Source organism: Chinchilla lanigera, unplaced genomic scaffold (assembly GCF_000276665.1).
Source record: "Chinchilla lanigera isolate Chin_1 unplaced genomic scaffold, ChiLan1.0 scaffold00007, whole genome shotgun sequence".
Classification (NCBI taxonomy): Eukaryota; Metazoa; Chordata; class Mammalia; order Rodentia; family Chinchillidae; genus Chinchilla; species Chinchilla lanigera.
In genome coordinates this window covers 13,844,669-13,863,916 of record NW_004955408.1, presented here as the reverse complement: position 1 = coordinate 13,863,916, position 19,248 = coordinate 13,844,669, and the positions used below count along the sequence as shown (strand labels likewise).

Here is a 19,248-nt window from a genome sequence, read left to right as displayed (position 1 = left end):
CATCATCATGTTATAATTGCTAAAGGTATTCAGTATAGTAATAAGCCAGAAGCAACAGGCTATAATGCCATATAACATAGGTCTGTAGCAGGCTCTACCATCTTGGTCCATATAAATTTCATTCTATTACTTTCACACAACAACTAAATACCCTAACAATGCATGTCTCAGACCGTGTTCCTGTTGGTAAGTGAGTTATAACTGTATTGGCTGAAATCATTTCTGAGTAGATGAAAGGATTATAAGTGATTTTATACTTTTCCATATTTTCTGAAGATTTTCTTTTTAAAACAAGAGGCCTGTAATCAACTCTCTTTTGCTCCCCCAAATATTTACTTTGAAAGAGTAAATTCTGTTAGAGCCAAATCTATTAAATAATGTAGGGCTCAAGATGGAATCCTCCTGTGGAGGTCCACTAAAGCCGTTTTCCACCAACTTTTGGCCTATTTGTATACTAGAAATACTCTTTCCAATTTACCTTCATTCCAATAATCTCAGCCTTCTCTACCTGTTGGTCCTCCCCAGACTTTGATCATTAGCCAGGTCCCTATGGGACACTTTCTGGTCTTTTTTCCCCTATCACCCCCATGGCACAGTGGGCATAGCTCTGCTGCTGGTCCACACTTGCAGCTGAGGGACTTGGATCCTCCTAAACTTCTTGCCTGATACAGTCACTTCACAGGAGACTCAAGGTGGAGTGTTCCGGGTGGGGATGAATATAAGGCAAGCGTTAGAGGGAAGCTTAAGGCTAAGACCCTGAAACTCCAAAAGTGGGAGTTAGGGAGTAGCCCAATTATGGATGGGTACTTTTGGACTAAAGCCAAATCCCTAAGACCTATCAGGACCATAGGTTTGTAGGCACAGTTTATTATAGCAACTCCAGCTAGTTTAAACAAAAACAGGAATTTATTACGCTAGTTCAATATAATGAAAAATTCAAAACATATTATGTTTTTGGACTTTAGTAGCAACTGGAACTAGAGTTTCAAGACTTGCTGGAAAACTCAGATGTCATGTCTCATCTCTGTTTTTTCTTTTCATAACAGGATGAAACTTTCTCTTTCATTTACATGTTGAGAAACTAGACTACAAAAAAGTCTCATGCGGGGAGCCACTAGATCCTGGCTGCTTTATGTAGTGCTGTCCCCAAAATCCCACCGACACTTTTATGTACACAAACCTGGAAGGGCTCAGATACATCTGCTTAAACCAGGGACTTACAACGTGGATCAATGATCTGTCTAGATGATGGGTTCTATGACTGGTTTACTTTGGGTAAATCGTGGTCCAGGTGAGGTCTGCGTCACATCCTTCTGGGATGGCTTCTAAGGTGACTGTGTGGATGACAGGAAGGGCAGACAAAGGGGACCTCTTCGGTATTCACTACAGAGCGCAGAAGGATTGAAATGAGATGGAGGAAGGAAGAGCCTGAGGGTTTGTCTAGAAAACCACTTAACATTTGCACATTATTTTTATGAGTCAGCAGGATTGCCATGTCAGGATGGATCGGACACCTGCCTTACTTTGTTCTTCTAAATGATAAATGATTTGCTGTCCTGGGACTCCCTTGCCCCTGCTCACCTCTCAGTGCCTGTAATAATCTCTTATACCTATGAGGTGGTTACAAAGATGTCTGGCAATTTTCGTGTAGAGTGTACTCACTGGAGGGTTTTGCAAGGTGGGTGGGAAGGCCTTCAAAAACAGTGTTAGGCCTTCCCGATGTAAAGAAGTAAATGCACAGCTACCTTCACCAGGTGACTACTTCAATGACTTTTGGACTGAAAGTCTTTATAAACATGGCCAACAACTCATTTCATTTCCCCAGCCACATCGTGCACACCCCAGAAGCCCTGAGATGGACTCTGGGTCAAGGCAGATTTTCCATTTTCACTGGGCTCTTGTTCATGACTCCAAAAGCAGTTTTGGTCAGAGTTAGAAATTCATTCTTCACATTTAAGAAATCATACATTTTCAGTTATGATTTCATCCTTCTTAAGGAGGAGGAATGTACCCGTTCCTGTGAGAGAATGGTGCACTTCAGGTGAAATGTGATGTGGAGATAAAAGAGTGTGACTGGAATATCGCTTGGCTGTGCTCTCTGGTAAGACTTTCCAGTTCCCTCCATGCTTCCCCCTAATTATTACCAACACTTCTGGAGGTCACATCCTTCCAGATTTGCATCCAGTGGAAAGATAAAGCCCACTTCTAGGCTTTAAAAGAAATCCCCAGACTTGAGACTCATTGGCCCTGGCTGGGTTGTGGATTGAGCCTGTCACTGGGTTGTGGATCTGAGCCCGTCACTGGGGCCAGGGCTGGAGGGCAGATGAACTGCACTGTTTGCTTTAGCTTATGATGTGCTCACGATGAAATAAAGTTTAAATGTTGAGGGTAGGAAGGGCAGGTGCCCCGAACAAAGTTGAAGAGGAGATAATGGATGGTAGAACCAACCATAAAGAGGAGATGTTGGATGGTAGAACCAACAACCAAGCTCACCACATACTTACTCGGCAGAGATTTTGAGAACATCATGGTCTAAACAGCTCATTTTACAGGTTATAAAAGTGAGGTCCAGAAAGGAGAAAGGTCTTACCTCAAGACACATAACAATTTATAGCAGGGATAAGGGCTCTTCAGTTCCCACTGGAAGCTCTTTTCACAAAGCATCTTCCTTTTAAGGATTCATCACTGGAACCCAGTTTATCATCTTAAACCTCAGTTTTTATTTCTGTAAAGGAAAATGGGAGCAGTGCTGCCAGGTACAGTTGTGTAGGTTATGGACTGCACAATTTCTGGGGGGTTTCCATTTAAAAATCCATATGAATGGCACCTCTAAAGTTGTGCAGCACATAGCGTATGTGGACCTACTTAGGAGTCCTGCTCAGGAGGATGGATCTGGATGGATCTGGAGGATGGTTCTGTTCTTCAGCCAGGATGGCAAGCACTTGTTACATGCGGTGCCGCCGATTCCTCCGGAGTACATGACAGGCATTGCCTATGCATCACATGACTCTTGCTCACTGAGCCCAGACTTAATCTCATAATCTTTCTCGGTCCAACCCTCTAGCTTTCCAACAGTTTTCAATTATGTCTGGAACTTGAGCCAAAATCAGTTTGCTTTACTGTTCTGGGTAGCTTAAATCTAGCTTCAGAATGATCCCCCTCCTAGATCTCTACCCTAGTTTTTACGCATTTCATCACTATCAAAAGGTGATTAAAGTCCCCAACAAAACTTCATACAATGGTTTAAGGATTAAATGAGATAATACAGTTACAATCCTTAGTAATCAGTATTTGAAAATAACAAACAATATATAAAAATCACTTTGTTAGCATCTATAAACATATATTTAATGTGCAAACAGGCCTTAGCAGCTATGTCCTCCATCTGTTTTTGTTTTTGTTTTTTTGGTTTTGGTTTTTCTCCGGTACCGGGAACCGAACTCACGACCTTGCGCTTGCCAGGCAGGCGCTTTTGCCGCTGAGCTAAATCCCCAGCCCCCTATGTTCTCCATCTGATGCATGGATCACAAACATAAACTGGAAATCTACATTGCTGAGTACTGTTGAAAATTAGATGTCTACTAGATTTAGTTGTGTGCACGCAAGCCTTCTGGGATTCAGTACTGTATCTGGGGTCCAGTAGCTTTTAAAATCCAGGGAGCCAGATATGGTGATGCATATTGGTGATCCCAGCACTCAGGAGGCTGAGGTTGGAGCATCATCATGAGTTTGAGGCTAGCGTAGGCTTTAGAGTGATTTCAGGGCCAGTTTGAACTACATAGTAAGACCCTGTCTCAAAACAAGGCAAAGCAAAGCAAAGCAAAGCAAAGCAAAGCAAAGCAAAGCAAAGCAAAGCAAAGCAAAGCAAAGCAAAGCAAAGCAAAGCAAAACCCAGCCTCTGCAACCTAACCCAACCTAACCCAACCAAACCCAACCCAGAGAGAAACAGCTCTCTTTGCCCTCTTAATTTGGCTGTCTCATGAATTTGTGTCTCCTGTGTCTGTCTATAATGAACTTTCAGGATTGCAGTGGCGGCAAGGGTCAGCAGGGACTTGTCTCCAGTGGTTCTCTCTGGTATTCCAGAAGCAACCAAGCACATAGGGCAGCACTTAAGTACCTGTACAACTGGTTTCTTTAAGTAGCACCATCAGCAGAGCCAGAAAGAGTCTGTAGACCAGCTGTACACAGGGTTTCTCTGCCTGTGATCTGCTTGCCTGGCCAGGTGGGTGAGGAGAGAGGAAAGGAGAGAGGCCAAGGGCATGGTGGGCAGCACCATTAGTGTTAGATGTTAGATTCCCAACTGTGCAGCCCCTGCTCTCTCCCTTCTTCCTGTGGTACTGAGAATTGAACCCAGAGCCTTTGCACTGAGCTACATCCACAGCCTTTTTAAAATTATGTTTTGAGGCAGGGGCTTGTTAAATTACTAAGTTGCCCAGGCTGGGCTCAATACTTTCTTTATATCTCTATGTGGGGCTGGTCCTAGATATGTCCAGATCAGATAGCAGGAGAAGCAGATGGATTCAGGGAATAGCTCCTGGAGTCAAGAAAGATGCACTTCTTCTTCATCTCCCAGCTCTGTCACCTTCTTGCTGTGTGGTTTTGGGTCAGTTATTTGGCTTTTTGAGCCTTCGTTTTTTTCCTGTGTTGCATGAGGATAATAAAGCCATTATCAGTTCACTTTGAATGGTTGCTGGGCAGACAAAAGATGAGAAGAGATCTTCAGGCCCTTTTCCAATTGCTTCATATAATATAAATAATTATTTGGGGCCTAGGCAGAATGTGCTTACATGGAACTGTTTTATGTGTTCTGATGTATTGGGCATAGAGTTGAGTGCTTTTACTATGAACTTATTAAATGTGTACAACAACCCTGCATCTTTCCCTTTGGTGACTTAGAGAAATCAGGTCTTTTTCTTCCCTGTGTTAGACAGTACTCTCTGCTCTGGAGAACTTTGTCAACAGGGCTGCTATATTTAAGTTTCCAGTGGAGTGCAGCAGATGAATATGTTACCCTGAGATGATCACACCATAAAATAAGAATGGATGTGACAGGTGACCTAAAATGCTCTTCAACATGCAATTGCTTCCATATTATGTTTCCAAACCCCGAGTAACAAGAATCTCCTGAACCCTGTGGTTCCTCTCCACCCCTCCTACACCCACCTTCACTGAACAGCAGCTCTTCAAATGTTCACCCACTTCCCTAGGCACACATCTTCCATCTGAATGAGGGGGAACAGTTACAAATTCCAGGAACACATTTAATCACTTAAAATTAGTCAGGGCCATCAATCTCTGAGAAGCTGATAAAAGAGTGTGCCTGTAGAAGCACATTGCTGAAAATATAAATTCTTTTGGGTTCAGATTTGGTTTGCAATCTAAAGTTTGTAAAATTTTGCATTTATCTATATTGATCTTGACTAAGAATTGGAAATTGTTCTCTCTTATTTTCTTTGTCCTTTGGTAGCTTTAAAAAAATCTATCTATCAATCATCTATCTATCTTCTATCTATTTTAGCAGTAGAAGTCTCATTAGAAATTTGTGCTTTTCTGAATCTTAGAAAACAGAATGAGAAAATCTTAGTGCAGATTAATCTTCAAGTAACAATAATGTCATACTCAACAAATACTTATCAAGATTCTTCTACACGCCAAGTATTGTGCTAGTGTTGGAAAGACCATGTTCATGGATGGATACCCATCTGGTCTTCATCTATTCATCCGGTATCGATTTAACACCGACTGTATCTGGGACTGCAGTATGTGAAAGAGACACAGAGTTAACAAGATGAAAATGACTCTTGCTCATCCATAGCCCTTAGAGCCTTCTTAAGGCTCTAAAATGAAAATGACTCTTGCTCTAAAATGAAAATGACTCTTGCTCATCCATAGCCCTTAGAGCATGAAAACATGGGCCAAGTCTTCCAGGAGCTTTCAGATTTGAGAGTGAGGCAGACACAGTTATAACTACAAACAATTATGTAAGACTTTAATGTAGTTATGTAACAGAGTACTCTATTTTTTTTTAAACTTCTTTTCTTTTCCCTTCCTTCCTTTCCCCCTCCCCACCTCCCTAGTACAAAAGAGCACTCTCAGATCTCAAAGGGGGAATGGGGCTATGAATGCTGCATGCTGGCTTGGAAGGTGTGAGACCTGAGCTTGAGTTCTAGCTCTGTGTCTTGTTGATATGTGACTGTTGTAGTCAGGGTTTGCAAGGGAAAGGGTTTAATGCAGGACACATAATTTATAGGATTCTTTTGTAATATTCATCCAAAGAGTCAAATGCAAAAGAGTACGGAAGATCTGTCCACACACTAGAGACCCAAAGAATCCAGCTGAGGGCCTGAATTTCATGGCAATGTCCTGCATGAGTCCAGCTGGAGGCTCAGAGCCCATGACAATGTCTCATGCAAGTCTGTATCAAGGATCTGCACAGGGAAGGCTCAAAGGTCAGTGGTGAAAGCTAGAAAGTCTGTGCCAGCTGGATGAAGGATCTGTGCCAGCAGGCTGAGGGATCTGCACTGAAGCCAGGAAGCAACACTCAAAATAAGGACCAGAGGTCCTCCAAAGAGAGCCACAGTCATCCTCAGTGACAGTGAGGTCCCAAGCTCCTCTGACAATAACAGGCGAGTTCACATCAGAAAGGCTATTGCAACAAGCTTCTCCAGGACAGTCAGCAGTACACCATATTCTCCTGTAGTGCTCCTTTTATGCTGTTTGCAACAATCCTCGAGTGGGCCTTCCATACTCAGCACCATGCTGATTCAATTTAGCTGGGTGTTGCAAGTTGACCATATGTTGGTCCACCACAGTGACCTTGTTCTCCCTTATACTAGTTTCTTCTTTTGTGAATGAGGGTGGTGTAATATCTGGTTGTGGACTGTGAAGCTCCTATGAGGCAGTTTAAAGTACTCAGCACAAGGCCTAGAGGCTGAATTCATTCTGTCTTCAGAGTTACTTCTGAGGAGAACAAGTTCCTTTGAAAGTAAAGATTCTACTAGGAATGAGACATGGCGAGCTGATGAATGGGTCCAGCTGGTCTTGCTGCCATCTTGGTTTAGGAAGGCAGAGCCTGGAGAGAAGAACAGCACCAGGCTCCAGCTGGCTCCACAGGGTGGCCTAGGCTGTAGTTCTCAAAATGTGGTCTGCATCCATATCATTGAGATGTGCAGAGGTAAGTGTTGAACAATTCCAAGCTTTGTGTGTTTTTACGTGCACTGCAAACATACTATCTTCTCAGTTATGGAGTTTCTACAACACTTCCTTAAAAACTAAGTTTATAAGTTAAACAAGATTTGATTTGGAGGAGAGTCTGCAGGGTGATCTGTGAACATGGTAAAATCATGAGTGGTACTTTTTTGATGGAGGGTTAGGAATGCTGGCCTAGAATGAAGTTCTTAATGGTACCAGTCCTACACCTCCTCATCCGTGCAACAACAGAGACAGCATTTCCTCCAGGGGTTAGAGGAATGACAGGACAGAATTTGTGAGAAGAACTCCACATGGTCCTTCAAGTGAGCAGTTCTACTCCTATTTCATGAATGAGCATATTACCTTCTTTTATTGTCTTCATTGCTTATATCATTATCTAAAATTATCTTATTTACAATTGCTCTCCACAATTCTAAGCACCTCAAAGACTGGGTGTTAAAAAATGTTTGGCACATATACATGTGCAAGCACCGCATTGTGTCACTAGTGTAAAACATGAAAGAGTTAAGTTAAACTCGGAGGTATGATAGACACTGTGAAATGATAGGAAACCACCGAAGAGTAAAGGGCTTCTGGGATGTGGGAAAAGAGAAGGGAAAGAAGGAGAAATTTTGTATGTATGTATATACAGGATAGATAACATGGTTGTTCTTCTGTCTGCTGTTTCTATGCTGAAAGAAACTGTCAATGAGTCTTTGGTTGACCAGTATTGCATGTCTATATCTGTTTTCATGAGAAGCCACTTTGAAGATATCAATATGTAATACAACGACCATTGTTAATTCCCTACCACTTTGTTTGTAACTCTGTATTGTCTGTGCTGTGCTTGTGATATGTTGTAAAATGTTGTATGTCTGTTAATGTTTCCCTCTTTTTATCTTTAAAATGAAAAAAAATAGGGCAAAAAAATGTTTGGCACATATACATTTATTTTTGATATAAATTTGCACTTTCTGTAATAAAATCTGACTTGAACCATTGAGAGACAATCTGCATTCTTAATTTTTTGCTCTTAGTGTAAATATTCATATGTACAGCTACAGAACTGTTAACTGTGAAGTGCTGGCCCAGATGCTACGGGGTATAACACAGTAGAGTTTTTCAATGCATTAGGTAGTACCTCTCTGTAACATGAAAAGTTTTCTATCTCCCAAAATATCTGGGCACGAGGGTTTCAGATAAGGGACTGCAGATTCTTGCTTGTTTTCTCAACCAGCATATAAACCCCCACAAGGCAGGCATCTCATTTGCTTTACTTAATGTGTATTTCCAGATCTGCACCAGAGCAGGCGTATAGTAGAACCTAGTGCAGTTGAGTGGAGCCATTAAGTGGATGGTCCCCAGGCCCTGTGGACCATGATGGCCTGGCTATAGCAAGGTGTAGCTTTGGCTAGTTGGCCCAGTGTGGTGATAGGTGACAGTTTATTGTGAGTGGCTCTCCTGACTCCTCTGAAATTGGGTCTATCTCTGAGGCTGGATTCAAGGGTATTAGGTTTTCTTGGGATACCTAGCTGGATATGGCCATCTAGAGAGACTTTTCAAAGCCAGTCTGGTGTGGCCTCTTAAGCTTCCACAACTTGGTGCAGATTGACTTGTGAGGTTGCTTGAACTATGGGGGAGAACTCTGTGTCCATTCTCTGCAGACCCCCAAACCTCTGGACTGATGTTCCCAGATGTTTCTTCCCCTCTTTGAAAATTATAATCAGTAGCAACATAAGTAATCATACAAAATAATTGATTTTGTAGTGATATTCCCATATATGCAAATAATGTACTTTGATTATATCCACTGTTCTTATACACCCTACTCCTGTCCCCTTGTCTTTCCCTAACAGTCCCTGTTCTGCTTTCATATCCTCTTTCCCCTCCATTTCTTCTTTTTCCCCCACCCTCCTCCTGCTTCTTTTCTCCTCTTTCTCTATTTCTCCTCTCTTTCTCAGATTCCACATGTGGGTGAAAACATGTAATATTTGTCTTTCTGAGTCCATCCTTTCTCCTGAAAATGACATGATTTTGTTCTTTTTATTTTTTTTATTTTTAATTTGTTTTTTTTTTTTTTTTTTTCGGTACCGGAATGGAACTCACGAGCTTGCGCTTGCCAGGCAGGTGCTATGCCGCTGAGCTAAATCCCCAGCCCCAATTTTGTTTTTTTTAATCAATGAATATTACTCCACTGTGAATATAGTCCACTATTCCTTATGCAGTCATCTGCTGATGGGCTTCTGGGATGCCCACAATTCTTGATAACAGCTGTGCCCTGACTGCCCCTCTGCCCTCCTTCCTTAGCTAGTACTGGTCCCTATACTGCTCCAGGTGCCACAAAGCATGTTCCATGTAGAGGGGACATGGGAAATACTAGTTGAATGACTGGATGGACAAATAAGTGAAACAGTAAACTGAATTTGACCTTCCTGACATTTGACCTTCTGTCTTCATCCTGGTTTAGGGTAACCTTCAGTCTACCTCTAGCCTGTGTGTCTTGTTCCTCATTTTGTTTTGCACTGTACAGACAGTCCCTTGCTTACAATGGAGTTGTGTCTGTATAAACCCACTTTAAGTTGAAAATATGAATTGAAAAATACATTTAATACACCTGCTGAACAGCACCACATACTTACAGTATTGGTAGTTTCCTTTTGGGATTACCTGGCTGTTGAGCCGTGGATCCTTCCTGCTCTGCATAGCATCAGGACAGAGTATCACACTGCATATCACTAGTCCAGGAAATGATGTCAATTTAAAGTTTGAAGTATGGTTTCTCCTCAGTTTGTACTGCCTTTGCACAATCATAAAATACAAAGATCGTAAGTCAAATCATCGTAAGCTAGGGAACTGTCTGTAACTGACTGTCATCCCAGATTCCCAAGTTGTGATTGCCACTTGAAGTCCCTCCTCCCAACTTTCATCTTAATCCTCATCTTCATCCTCATTAAGCATTGCATGACTGTTTCCTATTGGGCAGGCCCTTTGTGCAAGCACATCATCTCCTTAATTATTTTATTCCCTCTTTGATGTGAAGTAACTCAACTATGGTCACACAGCCAGTAAGTGTCAGGGCTGGGGTACAAAACTCAACCCTGACATTTCTTTTTTTTTTTATTTTAAAGAGTAAAAGAAGGATAACATTATAATAGGGGGGACTTAGCAAATTACAGACAAAATGTTAGGAAATTATCAATAGTTATCGTTTTACATATTATTATCTACAAAATAGTTTCTCAGGAAAACAAATAGACAAATAATAGTGAGTTAGAGACAAAAGAGTAGGAGATTATCAAGAGTTGTTGTGCTATACTTTGGTATCTTCAAAGTGGCTTCTAAAGAAAATAAATAGAGCTATACATGAGTGACCTATTGAAAAATCATTAACTATTCTCAATGGTTGTTGTAGGAAACACATAATAATAAACATACATCCATTTATGAAATAGAATAGGAACATTACAAACTTTACGCAGTTATGGATAGATTAGGAAAATATCAATGGCTGCTGTAATACATGGTGGTATCTTCAAAGTGGTTTCTCAGGAAGACAGAGATATGCAAAAAGGATCTATTAAATAGTTACAGCCTAAGGGTTGTCAAAAATAGCATATTACCTCCTCACCAGTGACTCCTTTCACTGAGGTATGATGGCTGGCAGGAAGGCCAGGATTGAAAAGAAGGACCGAGAGACTTGCACCTGTGTCTAGCAACAGGCTGTTTTCTTGTTCCTCCATAGTCATGATTACCCAGGACTCCTCGATGGAGATGACAGTCTGGCCAGAGGGAGAAGGCAGACCATGCCCCAAGCCCTCTCATTCCTGTTGGACTAACTGGTAGCATGGGTCTGAGCTCTGGGGCCTCCACCTCAGAGGGCAGACCGACCTCCAGTGGTCTCCTTTGCATCCAGGGCATGGCCCATGGGGCCTCTTAGGGCAGTTCCTCTTGAGGTGGCCTGGCTTTTAACAGTGGTAGCAGATGAATGCAGCTGTCAAGTTCTTCTTGGGAATCAGACCTGGGATCTGTTTCTCTTAGTGGTGCAGCAAAAGCAGCTGCTTTTTCTCGGTCTCTTTGTTTTCTCTCCTTGGCCTCCTCATCATTGCTATAGAATGCTGAGGAGGCAATTCTTACTAACATCTCAAGTGAGCTATCTGGGGTGAAAGCCATTCTTTGTAGCTTTTTCTCTCCAGCTTCCCATTGCTTTGGGACCCCACAACCAGTTAGTGTTCTCTCCCCAACTGTCGGCATAGGCAGCAGGAATCCTGCTGCAGACTTCTCCGGAGCTCCACCACAGCCTGTACTGTCAGGGGAAGAATGGCTTCCAATGAGTCTCTGCAGGTATTGTGCAAGGTCCTCCTGGTTTACAGCTTCCGAGCGGCTCTCGTGACCCCAGTCCACTGGACCTCTGACTCCATGGGCTTAGTCTGCATTCTCATGTTCTCTGAGTCCTTGTTCAGCAGCTGCTCCTCTGCTGGCTCTGGACCTTTCTGGTTCCCAATGGCAGGAGCAAGAGCATCCCGTTGTATGGCATATATTCCCAGGGGTTGTTCAAAGTTTCAATGATTCACACACATCCGTGGGTGGGCAACTGCAGTCAGTGCATGGTGGGCCAATTGTGTCACTGTTTCTCTGTGTCATGATAGATCTCAATTGAGCAGTGGCAGCCGGCCTAAGGGCCGGCCCGCAACAGCGCTCGCCGCCGCATGGTCCCCATGTGCCAGGGACTCTCCCTCCGGGGGCCACCAGGCAGGAAGCTAGCCAGCTCGAAGACTGGTGCTACCCACCCGTGGCTCCCTGTGCGCTGGAAGCCCTCCTTCCAGGGAACAACCAGGCCGGGAGTGAGTCGCCGGTCCGAAGACCAGTGCTCCCCGCCTGAGGCTCCCCCTGCGCTGGGGGCCCACCCTCCGGGAGCCACCAGGCAGGAAGCTAGCCAGCCCGAAGACTGGCACTACCCACCCGCGGCTCCCTGTGCGCCGGGAGCCCTCCTTCTGGGGAACGACGAGGTGGGGAGTGAGTCGCCGGGCCGAAGACCCCAAAAGACCAGTGCTCCCCACCCGAGGCTCCTCGTGTGCTGGGGGCCCACCCTCCGGGAGCCACCAGGCAGGAAGCTAGCCAGCCCGAAGACTGGCGCTACCCACCCGCGGCTCCCTAACCCTGACATTTCTTTACATAGCCATTTGAGCCTCTCCATTTTACTCCTTTGAGTTGTCTCTGCAGATTACCAAAATATACTATAAGCAGCTGGGCATAGTAGCATGCACCTATAATCCCGGCACTGGGTAGGTTGGGATAAGAGAATCTCTGCAAGTTCTAGTGCAGCCTGGGCTACCCTAGAAACTGGCCTAGTTCAAAAGTGGCTTAAAATACACAGAGAGACCCTGTCTAAAATATATAATTATACACTAAACCCTTAGGTTGGTCTGCTGTGCCCTACAGCCCAATGTGAAGGCTTAGACACCTGAAACTAAATCTTCAGGTCAAGACATCAGGATTACCAGTCTGGGGTTCTGTGGTTTTGTGTTTCATGTGTCAGGCTCTAGGATCCCACAGAAATATTTTTTAGTCCTAGCTTTAAAACTATGGTCCTCAAAGAATATAAACTCCAGGAGGCCATGGTGGATACTTAAAAACATGCTAATTAATTAAATGAAAAACAATAATAATTAGCAATATTAATAATTAGCAATATTAATAATTAGCAATATTAATAATTAAAATTAATTTACTCATTTTATTCAACTTGAGTGATGCATACCTGCAAAGACTTGAGTTCTGCATCTAGCACATACCAAACATCTTCTGGGGATGCTTGGCCACAGGGAACCCCTTCCAAATCTCAGCATTAATGATTCAGGCTTTTTGACAAGTGTAACTGGTTGAGGCAAATAGTGACTCTTCACCACAGTTAGGGTCTAGAGTCTCCACAGTGCTCGAGATGTCTGGAGTTGTACTCAGCTTTGGCTTCCCAGAACGCTGCTTTACTCTTGTCCCTCATGGAGGTGGACCTGGCCTACGGCTGGAGAGCAGGACACACGGCTGCAAGAGGGAGTTATGAAAATTCTCGGCAATGAATCACTGATGTTTGCCTGAGGGTTAAAAGCTCAGTCAATTTATTTGACGCTTTTCTGCTTTCAAATCATCCAGCTCCTGAAGGATCTTTAGCTTGGGAACATTAACGCAGGTTTGCCAGAACCTCCCTTTCCTGATTATATAAGCTGCCTTCTTACCTGGTTTCCTCTCCCACCTCACTTGACATGGAAATGAATTGCCTGCCAGGGTGTCAGCCCCTGAGGGGCTGGCTCTTAATGAATATAATTCAGTGAGGCAGACTTGGGCCGAGGAAGTACAGTGTGAGCAATTTTTTGAGCCATGTTTGTACTTAACACTGTGAACTTTTTTATTTATTTACTTTTCTCATCAGAAAAGTCATCTTGGAGCTTATCGATTGAATGAGCCTATGCAAGCAAAACCACCATGTGAACTATAAAGCAGTGTATAGCTCTGAGGGGTTATTGAAATTAGTATTGTTGAGTTATCGTTTGTAGCAGGGAGCCCTTTTGAGATGGCATTTGCTTTATGACATTTATTTGTTTTCCTTTAGAAGGAGCCTGAAGACCATCTGGAACTCACTGAGCATAGCTCTCCCTGAGAAGGTGGGTGCGTGTAAGGTGTTCTGGGCTCCGCAATGGGTTATATGTACAAGGGCAAGTGCAGAGGGAGGCACAGAAGCCAAGGAGAATGAGTCCAAAGAAGTCTTTGAAACCTGGCAGTTTTTGAAGGTGATAGTGACAGAAAGTATATGCCCAAGATGGCTGAATTGCTCTATCTCCCATGCCCAAGGTTTATCTTACAAGACGACATTGACAACCCATTGAGAGGTGGGGACCTCTGTTCCTTTACTTGAAATGGGGCAGATCTTTATAACTTCCTTCACTAATAGAATGCAGTGGAAGAGATGCCACATGGCTTATGGAGTTAGACTGCAAAAGACAATACAGTTTCTGCCAATACTTGGACCCTGGCCACTATGTTGTGAGGAAGCCTGGGCTGCTGTTTATGTGTGTCAGTGGGTGGCCCTGGGGAAAGGGGATTTACTCCAAATAACGAGCATTGAAAGTGATAAAAGAACAAAAAAAGAAACTGAGGTAACCCAGAGTGAAGAAGCCACAGAAAGTGGCAGCTACCCCACCTTGGGCTGGAGCAAAGAAGACAACATGTTGTTACTCAGGTCCAGATGTGTGCCACTGTACCTCTGGTGATGGAGCCACCATGGAGCAGCACCAAACCAGTACTAGCGCCAAGGAGGAGGGCTCACCTAGACTGGTTCTGCTGTAACCAACTCTGTCTTGAGATCTACCGTATTTGTGTTGGTTCACTTTATCCAACTCTACATGTAGGCTAATTGGCTCTACTGAGGTATGATGAATGTTTACCATTAACTCAGTTTGATTCAGTGGGAAGTCATCTTTGTCACCATCCACAGAAGAGTCTCTTGATTCTTTGGTTATAGTTCAGGAGTACTGAACTGTGCTTTTATTACGGAGGAAGAAAGATGTAGCAGGGGGGAAATTAGAGGCAGTCGTTTCCAACAAGACTGGGACTTGTCTTGCTATTAAAAAGGAGACACTTTGACCATGAGAATGATCATATGTTCTCTATCCATTCAAGTTTTCATCATCATTAATATCGTCATCATCTTTGTAGCCAAAATCATTTATCTTTTAGGGCAGTGAACATTACTGTCTACCAGGAATTATGTTCAATAATCCAATCTTCATAGACGCATACATGTGTGTTTGATAGAGGATGGAAGTAGGTTCAGAGAAATTCCATTACTCATTTTTTATTTAACATCTAGCAGATAATTAAACCAGATCCACACCTGCTTAACTGCAGTCCATGCTTACAACTATGACACCCTACTGTCTTCCCATTTCCCACTGTAAGAACCTCACAGTACAAGAGTGGGCTCCCATTGCTGTTCATCATGTTCGCACGATGCTGTTGTCTTCACCAGTGCGTCCTCTCACTAATGGACCATCTGAGGCCTGTGAGGCTCCTGTGGTGGAGCTCCCAGCGGCTCAGGAGCTTGAGGCAGCATCAAGTGCCTGCCTGCTTTCCTTGCCTGACTGCTGGACACTGCTGGGCTGTCAGCTGGCTTGGGAGACCCACTGAATCAAGACTGCAACCAATTAGTATGGGAAAGCTGCCAACTCATCCTCTACGTCCCCAGCAGACAGCCTAATTTCTTTGCTGGTGAGAACTCCTTACTGCCAGTGATCTCACTCTTGCCATGAGGGATTTTCCACAAGAGTCACATGCCTCTTCTCAGTGGCTGAAAAAAGTCAGTTAATGAGTCTAAAAGGCAGAAATTAAGCAGGAGGTGGAAGGGAGACGAGGCTAGAGAGCCAGAGAATGTGCTTGGAGGGAAGGCCACTCGTTTAAGGCCTACTATGGGACCCAGGAAAAGGGATGCCTTGGTGAAAGGGGTGGGGGGGCGAACACACTGAGGTCATCCCCATTACAGGAGGACTGAGGAGCACTGTGTCGACTGTGCTTTTGGGAGCAAGTCTCTTCCTTTTCTGGGCTGCACAGCACGGAGGTCACAGGTGCAGACCCTGGAGTCTGACTGCTTAAATTTTGAATCTACTCTTCTACCACTTACCAACTCATTCTGACCAGATTAATTAATCTCTTCAAGACTTAGTTTTATTTTCTCCCAGGGGAGAATGGGGATAACAATATCATTCATGTATGGGATTGTCACAAGGGTAAGTGAAGTAATGCTTATAGGGCACAGTGGTTGGCACACGGTAAGCATTGTTTAACTTGAGGCGTTTTTGGGTGCAGTGAATTGATTTTCCCAACTCAAAGTTGCTGTAAAACAGAAGTGTAATAATTTCATACAAGCAGAATTTCAGGAAGAGGCTGTCTTCAAGGCTGGTTAAATTAGTGCTTCAGCAGAGTCATCATGAACCTGGCTCTCCTCATATTTCTGATTTAGGGTTCTTAGTATTGGCTCCAACCTTAGGCTGACAGCAAGATGTCTACTCACCCCTGGCAGACTCTTAAGTATCCAGAGGAAGAGAAAGGATGTCTACCCCAGGACTCTCTGCTTGAAGCAAAGAAACTCTTATTTATTTAGTTGGCAAATGTCTTCACAGGTTTCATTGGCTGGAACAGGGTCACATACCTGTCCTGATCTATACTTGTAACAAGCATTTCACCAAGGGCGCTTGTCATGGAATTGGGGGCTACAGCCAGCTTCTCCTGAGGCTAAATTTTTTTAAATTTTAATTTTTATTAGTGTATGTTTGCCGGACATAATGATCACCTTCACTGTGGGGGACTGATACATGTACCTGGCACACCTCAGTTCTTTTTATCCTTCTTTCCCTCTATGCCTTTTAAAATCTTTTTGCCAGCGTCTGATTCATTTATTTATTTTATAAGTCCTTATAAAGTTAATTAACAGATGTACAGATTAACAATCATACTATCAGGTAAAAAAGTATAAAACACCTAAAACAATTATACTAAATCAAAGTACACTTTTAGATACACTATCCATGCTGGATTACAATAACTTCTTTTCTCCTTCCCTCCTATTGTTTTTTATTTTGAATTTATTTATGTTTCTCATATGAGATAAACCATGTGATATTTGAGCTCTTGTGTCTGATTTATTTCACTCATTTCTAGGAGAATGGGATCATGTTTTGAGACAGGGTCTCGTTTTGTAGCCCAGGCTGGCCTCAAACTTAAAGCGATCCTCCTGCCTCAGCCTCCCAAGTGCTGGGATTATAGATATTCACCACCATACCCAGTTTAAATTTTTAAATTAAATTTAATTAATTAATTTATTTTTGGTACTGGGAATCAAACTCAGGACCCTGCGCTTGCCAGGCAGGCAATTATTTCACTTAACATTATGATCTCATTTTCCTAGAAATGACTCAAGCTTTTCCTTCTTTATGGCAGAATAGTACTCCATTGTGTTTAGTAAATACCATATTCTCCTTTATCCATTCATTTGTTAAACAGCACATAGGCTGCTTACAATATTTATCTGTTATGAATTGTGCTGCTATAAGTATGGGTATGCATGTATTACTGTAACATGGTGTCTTTAACTCTTTTGGGAAGATGCCTAAAAGGAGAATAGCTGGGGTTTCTATTTTTAGTTACTAGAGGAATCACCATACTGATTTCCATAATGGTTTTATCAGTTTACACTCCCACGAACAGTGAAGAAGTGTTCCTTCCCCCCCCCCCCAGCATTTGTTATTGGTTGATTTCTTGATGATAGCTGTTCTTTCTGGAGTGAAATAGAATCTCAGTGTTGTTTTAATATGCATCTTTCAAATGGCCAGTGATGTTGAACATTTTTTCAGGTATCTACTGGCCATATGTCCTTCTTCATCTAAGAAGTGTCTACTCATGGGTAAAAATGCCCATGCAAAGATACCCATTTTTTGATTAGGTCTTTAAATTTTGGGGTTTAATTTTTTTCAGTTCTTTATGTATTCTAGATATTAGCCCTTTGTCTGAGGAGTAGCTGGCAAAATTTTTTCCCAGTCTATAGGTTATCTCTTCATTCTGTTTCCTTTGCTGAGCAGAAACTTTTTAATTTGATGGGAACCCATTTGTTGATTTCTTGGTATTCTTGTGCAATTGTGATTCTGCTCAGAGAGTCTTTGTCTACACCTGTGTCTTCAAGAGACACATCTATTTATCTATTTTGTCCTTCAACAGATTGTTTCTGTTTTAATATTTAGAGACTTGATTTATTTTGATTTTATCTAGTGCATGGTGAGATATAGGTCTAGGTTCAATCTTTATTTTTAAGATAAAAGAATGAAAACATATTAACAAATGCAGACATCCACAAAATAACACAAAAACAATACAAGCAATACAGAATTTCAGACAAGGTGATAGGGAATTAACAGTGGTTGTTCTATTACATATTGATGTCTTCAAATGATTACTCAGATAAACAAATATAGGCATGTGAGACTGATCAAACAATTAAACATTCACTGTTCCTTTCAATAAAGCAATAGAAATCAGTAGTACAACTATCTTAGCTTTCTTATGTATACATATATACATATCTTTCTTTCTTTTTTTTTCTTTTTCTTTCTTCTTTCTCTTCTCTTTTCCACCATATCACAGTGATATATATGTACACCCATGTTTATAGCAGTGCAATATGTAATAGCTAAATCATGGAAGCAACCCAAATGCACATGCACTGAGGAATGGATAAAAAAGTTGTGGTATTATTATATAATGGGATATTACTCAGCTATAAAGAAAGATAAACTTGAGGCTTTTATAGGTAAATGGACACAACTAGAGACCATACTCATAAGTGAAATAAATCAAACCTGCATGTGTACACAATGTATTGTCTCACTAGTGTAAGAACCTGAAAAGAGGAAATAAAATCTAAAAGGTAGAATAGGCATTGTGGAAGGGAAAGAAACTGCTTAGTACGTTTAATCTTTTGCATGGGGATATTATAGGAATCTTTTGGTAGAGTTTTGGGGTCTTTTACTCAGAAGATTATGTCATCTGCAAGTAATGATAATTTAATTTCTTCCTTTTCTATCCATATCTCTTTTATTTCTTTCTCTTTTCTAATTGCTCTAGCTAATGTTTTGAGAACTATATTGAATAGGAGTCGTGATAATGGACATTTTTCTCTTGTTCCTGATTTTAGAGGGAAAACTTTGACCTCTCCATTTAATATGATGTCAACTCTTGGTTTTTCATAGATGGCTTTGACTGAGATAAAGATTAGATAAGGATCTTGTATTCATGTTTTCTTCAGGATTTTTATTGTGAATGGATGTTTGATTTTGTCAAATGTTTTTTTTTCTGTCTGTTGAGATGATGATGTGATTTTTTCCTTGCTTCTGTTTATGTTGTGCGTTACATTTATTGATTTGTATATGTTTTTTTTTAATTTTTTTTTATTTTAAGGATAAAAGGAGGGAAACATTAACAGACATACAACATTTTACAACATATCACAAGCACAATACA

General features: G+C 42.1%; 1 long non-coding RNA gene across 2 annotated transcripts in view; it reads left to right on the top strand.

The window, feature by feature from the left end:
- Nucleotides 1–19,248, top strand: part of LOC106147044 — a 102,511-nt gene that overhangs the window by 36,718 nt on the left and 46,545 nt on the right. For both annotated transcript variants that reach the window (XR_001231738.1, XR_001231737.1), the window contains exon 4: nt 13,796–13,847. This is a non-coding gene — a long non-coding RNA (uncharacterized LOC106147044). The remainder of the gene's footprint in view (nt 1–13,795; nt 13,848–19,248) is intronic.